Source organism: Coenobita brevimanus, chromosome 69 (assembly GCF_032717465.1).
Source record: "Coenobita brevimanus isolate Jiangsu-jjx chromosome 69, ASM3271746v2, whole genome shotgun sequence".
NCBI classification, from domain to species: Eukaryota; Metazoa; Arthropoda; class Malacostraca; order Decapoda; family Coenobitidae; genus Coenobita; species Coenobita brevimanus.
Genome location: NC_137022.1, coordinates 28,696,160 through 28,703,123, shown reverse-complemented (window position 1 = coordinate 28,703,123; position 6,964 = coordinate 28,696,160). Strand labels below are relative to the sequence as shown.

The window sequence follows — 6,964 nt, the reverse complement described above, 5'->3', positions numbered from 1 at the left end:
GCACCTCACACCATCTCCTGTACCTCTATTTAAGCACCATGTTTATCCTGTATAATCGTAGAGGTACTTAATAGAAGGAAAAACCCAACTAAATCCAACTTAGGTTCTATATTTCTCGAACGTTAAGACTCGTGTATCCAAAACGCTTGAGAAATAAGACAAAGCTCTACCATGTCTCTTCCCTTCACTACCGATTTATCAAGCTGTTACTAAGAACCAGTCACACTATGCCACTACCATCATCATTAACGTCATGTCATAATCTCCATTTTTTTTTTCCAGTTCTTATATTTACTGTCATCTTCATCACCCTCCACTATTGGGTATAAAAGTTCGCCTAATATTTCACCTCTTCTACGTGCCCCTCTGCTCTACTGGCTATATTCATCAGCTGAGACAGGCCTGATATGTTTCTTTGCCCCAAAATGATGCTCTTCGATATGACACGTCTGGGAGGAGAATGACGGACATGCCCCAAGAATGAAGTAGATGCAATAGAATAACAAACTTAAGTCCTTGATTGTACATTTACCTCACACCTCTCATTCCTCAACCTACCCTTCGTAACTTTCCTCACTCAACCTTTAGACCTCTTTCATCCCACCCTTCGTAACTTCCCCTTTCATATTTGTCATTTTACTCCACACTCATCGCTTGACACTTCATCTGTCAAACCAACGCCATCCTTTACCTTAACTTTTATTTTTTCCCCCTCTACTGTATTTCAACATATTTCATTTAACCAACTCCAACTCATCCTTTTGCCTTCTTTCCCAATTTTTCTCCGAAATGTATTTAGTATTGTGACTGCAATTTTATATAATCCTTTACATGTTTTCAGTTCTTTTCCTTCAATATATACATTAGGGTCTCTCCCCACTTTCAATTTACAAGCCAAGCCAAAAAAAAAAAAAAAAAAAAAAAAAAAAAATTGACTACTTTTCATGAAATTAGGAATTTTATAAGGGTAACCTCTCAAAATTAGTCATATTCAAAGGTGGTAACTAAAGTTATTTTATCATTAACGTTTTCTAAGGCAGTATCGTATTTTTCACCTAACCATTAACATCTTTTAGTTCCATCCTTAAGCTTGTTTTCCCCCCCTGTTCTTCCATATATTACAAGTTTTTTTTTTTTCATTGCGTATTATTTTTAAACGTATGTTTCACATTTCCCTCATGATCTGTTACACCTTCGATCATTATTCCAGTTACATAACTTATCCAATCGCTTAATATTAAGATAGGACAACTCAAATACAGGAATACATTCGGGACTGTTTTATTAACAAGAATAACAAAATAAATATTAATTTAGCTCTATGAAAGACAAGTATCACAAGGTTTTATCACAGCAGCTGACACGCCCCTCACGTCCCCTGCAGGTGGTTGTGTGGGGAGCGCGGCATTGAACCCGTCTCTGTGTCGCAGCTACGATACCACCACTGCACTGACGGACTTCACCACTTTTCTGGACTCTGAACTAACTGGCTGACTGATTTCTTGTAAGGTATAAGGCAGCTGGATCATACCAGCCACCAGGATATGCAAGGAGGCGAATATTCCAGCCACCAGAAGTCTGTACGGTACTCAGATTTACACCAGCCACCAGGAACTTGTAGGAAGAGTCGCATCATACCAGGACATCTCGTAGAACGGCGACCGGATCATACCAGCCACCAGACACTTGTAGGGAGGCCGTCATCATACCAGAACATCATTCCAGGACACACGTAGCCAGCAGAATCATACCAGCCACCAGTTAAGTGCTCGTAGTGTACTAGGATTTTTCGTAGATGTCACCAGAATTTTTCCTCGGGGTGAGAGAGGAACACCAGCCGTCAAATTTCAGGAACTTGTAATGAAGAACAGGTCACGTCAGCCATCAGGAACTTGTATTGTGGTGGTCCGCCCTTACTTGCACGGGCGGTGGAGAGCGACAGGAACCCACAACTCACGTACTTGAGACCTGGGGCGCACTGTGGGTTGACCAGGGGCGCCACATTGGGCTTCCCGAGGGTACGCCCACACGCCCTGGGGCAGAGGGCTGGTGTGGTGAGGTGGGCTTTGGGCTGACGGGAGTGGGCTGCGGGGACACAACAGGAACACTGCTACTGCTGCTGCTGAGTGTGGTGACTGTGGTAGAGGTGGCGGGGAGAGGGCTGGGCTTGGACTCCGGGCTTGCGGGTGGGGTATAAACTCGGGGCACTGTTACGGTGATGGGCACCATATGGGTTGAGGTAGGGGTGGAGGTGGGCGTGACAGATGGAGTGATGGGTGCAGGTGCAGGTGCGGACTGGGGGACTGTGATCTTGTCCAGCTGGGTGATGCAGCTGCCCAGGTGAGACAGAAGGCGAGTGGAGACGTGGAGATCGACGCCAGGCACGGAGGTCACGAAACGGGACACTTCATTGGCACAGTGGGTAAATCCAGCACGGAACTTGTCGTGTGGGTGGCCGTGGGCGGGGATGGCGAGGGCGTGGTGTTGCTTGAGCTTCCTTAGATGGCGCACGGTCAGCTCCAGCACATCAGCCTTCTCCAGCTTGGTGATGGTTTCGCCTTCGGACTGTAGGGCGCCCACCATCAGGTCCTTCAGTTCGTCCAAGCATTTGTTTATCCGTGCCCTTCGTTTGCGTTCCAACATGGGCTTCATCACCTTGCGGTACTGGTAGGTGCGGGACAGAGGTTCCACATCCTCTATGTTCACTTCGTATGTTGACGCCATGGTAGCTGTAGGCGTGTGTATCCAATATGCACAGAGGTCTAGTAAGGCACTGAACACCTCGAGAGCGTGCGAGAGTCTGTTGACCAGAGCCACCTCCGCGACATATATACCCGAGGGATGGGCCTGCCAGGTGTCACCGCCTGTGATGTTTCGACTATTTCCTATGACTGTAGGGGGCTACATAACTCCCCAAGACCTCCAAGTTACATTTTAAGGGCATATATATGAATCCAGATAAACGAGGGGTTAGAAATACGAACGGAATGATAAATATTAGAGAAGATGATAAAATGGTAGCGTCGTGTGGCAAGCGTGTGGTGGAATGTGGGAGCAGCGTGGGAACAGGCGCGTTCCCACAGCCGGGCAGCGCGCACACCTGCACCCTGACTCGTGCCCGGCCCTGCCACACCTCGCCACACCCCGCCTCTCCACCTGCCCTCCCAACCTGCCCCCATCATGCTAGACACGTACCATCTAACTCATAATCTAGTGCCCGTGTCCCTCTGGCGGTGTGACACGAGGGCGAGCCTGTACAACACGCTTAAACAGCTAGAGGAAGCCATCTTGTTCTCCTATAGCGACTCGTGGCAATGTGCGTGGTGCCAGACACTATGAAGCACTCACTACGTATATTATTATTAAGCCTCATTCCCTTTATCTTCGCACAGACTACTGGGTTTTGCTATCGTTCTGATCTTCCATCGCTCGCTTCAGAACGCGCGCTGACTTCAGGCGATGGGGCCGAGTTGGGGTGGAGGGGGTACCTGATGGTTGGGTAGGTAGGTTAGGGAGTAGGAAGAGGTGGAAGTGAGAATGGGAGGGGTAAATGAGAGCAGAAAGGGAGAAGGGGTGAGTGAGAGAGGGATGCAGGAGTGAGAAAGGGAGACTGAGAGGGAGAGGGATGCGAGAAAGGGAGGGGGGATGAGTAACAGAGGGGAGGGGGTTTACTGTGGAGTGGGGTGCATGGTGAGCGTGGGACAGTGGTTGGTCGCTGGTCTGTTATGGTGTCACTGGATACTGCCACCCGCCCGACTCCCTGCCTCTTTTCTCACCGTCTTCCTTTTCTTTCCATCTCTTCCTTTTCTTTCCATCTCTTCCTTTTCTTTCCACTTCCCCCTTTTCTTCCGTGACATCTCCATCGGCCCTCGCCGCTCTTCTATCTTCATTATTTTCTTTCCATCTCTTCCTTTTTTTCCACTTCCCCCTTTCCTTGTGAGACCTCTCCATCGGCCTTCACTGCTTTTCCGTGTCCTCTTCTTTCCACCTCCTCGTCTTTTTATTGCTCACCTCTCCAACAGTCTTCGCTGCCTCTTGTTTTCTTTTCATCACTTCTTATCGTCTCTCCATCAGCTTTTCCTCTCATCTTTTCTTAACAACTTTCCACTGCCTTTTCCTCTCTTCTTTGGGTCCTTCTCAACTTTCTCGTTCTTTTCTTACAAACTTTTTTTCATCCTCTTCTTTCTCCTTTTTCCATCTAATCCTTTTCTTTTCCTCTTTCCACATCTTTTTTCCTCTCACTTCCAGTCGTCCTTCGTTGCTTCTTCCATTTCCCCACTTCCAGTTCTTTCCTTTTTTTACATCCAATCTCTTCACTTCTTTCTACTGTCCTTTTTTTTCCCTCCCAGTCATAGCCTTCCTTTTCTTCTCGTTTCTTCTAGTCATCTCAGCCTCCTCTCTCTCTCTCTCTCTCTCTCTCTCTCTCTCTCTCTTCAGCCTCTTTTATTACTACCATCCTGTCCCTCTTCTTCCACATCTCACTCCAACCTCTTCCTTTCCTTCCCTTCTCTTCTCTTAATCTCCCTTGTCTTCTCTCTTTTCCTTCCTTCTCCTCCATGTCTTCTTTGTCTTCTCTCCTCTCTTCCTTCCCCTCTCCATAGCTTATTTGTCTCCTCTTTTCTTCCTATAAACTTATCTCCTTTGTTTTCTCTCCTCTTTCCTTTCCCTCTTAGTATCTTCCACGTCTCTTCTCCTCCCTCCCTTCTCCTCCTAGGCTTCCGTTTCTTCTCCAAATCCAACTTTCTCCTCTCATTCCCTCCATATCCTCCAAACCTTCCTTTCCTCATCTCCTCTTCCTCACCTCACGTCGGCCTACTCGTACAAGCAAAGCAAACGAATCCAAAGTAACAGGATTTCTCACAAACACAAGTATTTTTTTTTTTTCCACAAACGCATCTATTCGTTACCTTAACTACAATTTGCAGAGCTCGGTCGTGCGTATCACATGTGACGTGAGTGAGTGTGCGACCTGCCCACGGGGGGGAGGTGGGGGCATGAGGGGAGGGGGGGATCTAAGGAGGGAGAAGGAGGGATGGGACGAGAGGGAAGGTGGGATGAGAGGAGGGGGAAAGGTATTGGGGTAGAGAGTGTGCAGGCTGCCCTACGGTGGGGAGTTGGGGGGGATGAAGGGAAAGGGGAATAGTTTGGGGTAGTTGGAGTGGGCGCGTTGCCCTAGGGTGGGGAGTGGTGGATGAGGTAAGTGAGCAGTGGATAGTAGGGAAGGGGTGGAGAAGTCGGGAGGGGGTGGAGAAGTCGGGAGGGGGCAGAGGAATAATATTAGGGTATGGATGTCGAGAGGGGTTGGGGTAGGTGGGGAAGGTGTTGGGGAGTTGGGGATGGGGTAGTGATGCGGGGTGGAGGGAGGGGGAACCACAGGGCGATGGGCACACACTCCTTCCCCTCCCCATCTCTCTTTCTCTTCCCTACTCCCCCTCTCTCCATTTCCCCGTCTCTCTTCCTCATTCTCTAAGTATGCATTTATAAATCCTTAATTGGTAGCCTTTCCTTGTATTGTTTTATTTTTGTCATATGGTCTGGGTTTTCCCTCCCTCTCCTTCCTCAGAAACCCTTTTATTGTCATTCTATTCTGCTTTCTCTTTCGTCTCCTCCTTATTCCTTTCCCTCCTTTGTTGTCCTATCCTTCATTTCTTCTTCTTCTTCTCTCTCTCTCCCAGTTCTCCTGCAATCCCCATCTCACGTCCCTCTCCCTCCCTCCCTGCACCCTCCATCTTCCCTTCCTCTCTCCTCCCTAGCCCCCATGAGCAATATAACTATCTCCCTCACTTGCCACAATGATATCAAGGCTCTCTCTCTCTCTCTCTCTCTCTCTAGCAACGTCTCAATCCTCAACAACCTCCCTCTCCCTCTCTCTCTCGCGTCTTGAGCAATAATTATTCCATGGTTGGCGGTGGGCTGGGGTCATGATCAGGGCAGGAGATAAGCATCGCGGCAGAAAGAAGGGACGGGAGGGGAGGGGGGGGAAGATGGATCAAGATGGTGGTGGGTGGCGGTAAACTGACAACCCCCACGTGGATACAACGGCCGGCTTGTGGGGTGCCCGCTTGCTCGCTCCCTTGCCACACACACACACACACACACACACACACACACACACACACACACACACACACACACACACACACACAAAACATCTCGAGGGAAAACGCATCGCTAAAAACAAATGGTGACTGTGTTTCTCTTTGCACGTACTCACAGCCACGTTAAATCTCTCCTCCTTCGCCCCTCCCCCACCTCCTCCTCCTCTTCTTCGTGACAGGTTGGCTGATGCTGAGGAAAAGCGAAGGGCTCGGTGACACTCAAATCGGTAAAAAAGAAACAGGACGATAAAAACGGGAACTGAGTAAAAACATCCTACACCGCGGCACATCTTCCAGGCCGTGCGTTCCCACGTTAAGAAAATTCGCTGGAAATGCTCACCCACGCCCCCTATCCAGTATTCCAGGCTACCAAAATCACCTGGACTACAGATTCAACCCAGGGGCCTACTTCTGGAGCCTGGAAATCGAGGTAGGGGCCCAGGAAAGCCGGTTAAAGTTGGGGAGTAGTCATCGCGCCTCAGTTTATGGTCTAGCGGCGTGAGGGGGTGACCTGCTGCCCGCTCCTGCTTTCTTCACTATTTTAATAAGACTATCACTTGGCCGGGCCTTATTTAGCGTTAATGCTTATCATGAGAGGCGAGCAGTAAGCGTGCAACAGACGGCAGGAATTAGACGGTAGGCGTTGAGACGGGGAGCTGCGTGTGCGTGCGTGTGGGGTGAGGGGTGAGGGGGATGTTGTGGGCTGAGGGAGGGAGGTAGGTAGGTTAGTTTCTTAAGGGGGTGACGGCAGGTTGAGTGAGACAGGCGTGTGAATGAGAAAAGCGAACATAAGGTTTCTGCTCTCTCTCTCTCTTTCCCTCTCTCTCTCTCTCTCTCTCTCTCTCTCTCACACACACACACACACT

At 49.1% G+C, this 6,964-nt stretch overlaps 1 pseudogene; it reads right to left on the bottom strand.

Annotated features, from left to right (window-relative positions):
* Positions 1-1,277: 1,277 nt before the first annotated feature.
* On the bottom strand, positions 1,278-2,765 carry LOC145406196 (enhancer of split mgamma protein pseudogene; annotated as a pseudogene).
* Between the last annotated feature and the right edge of the window lie 4,199 nt (positions 2,766-6,964).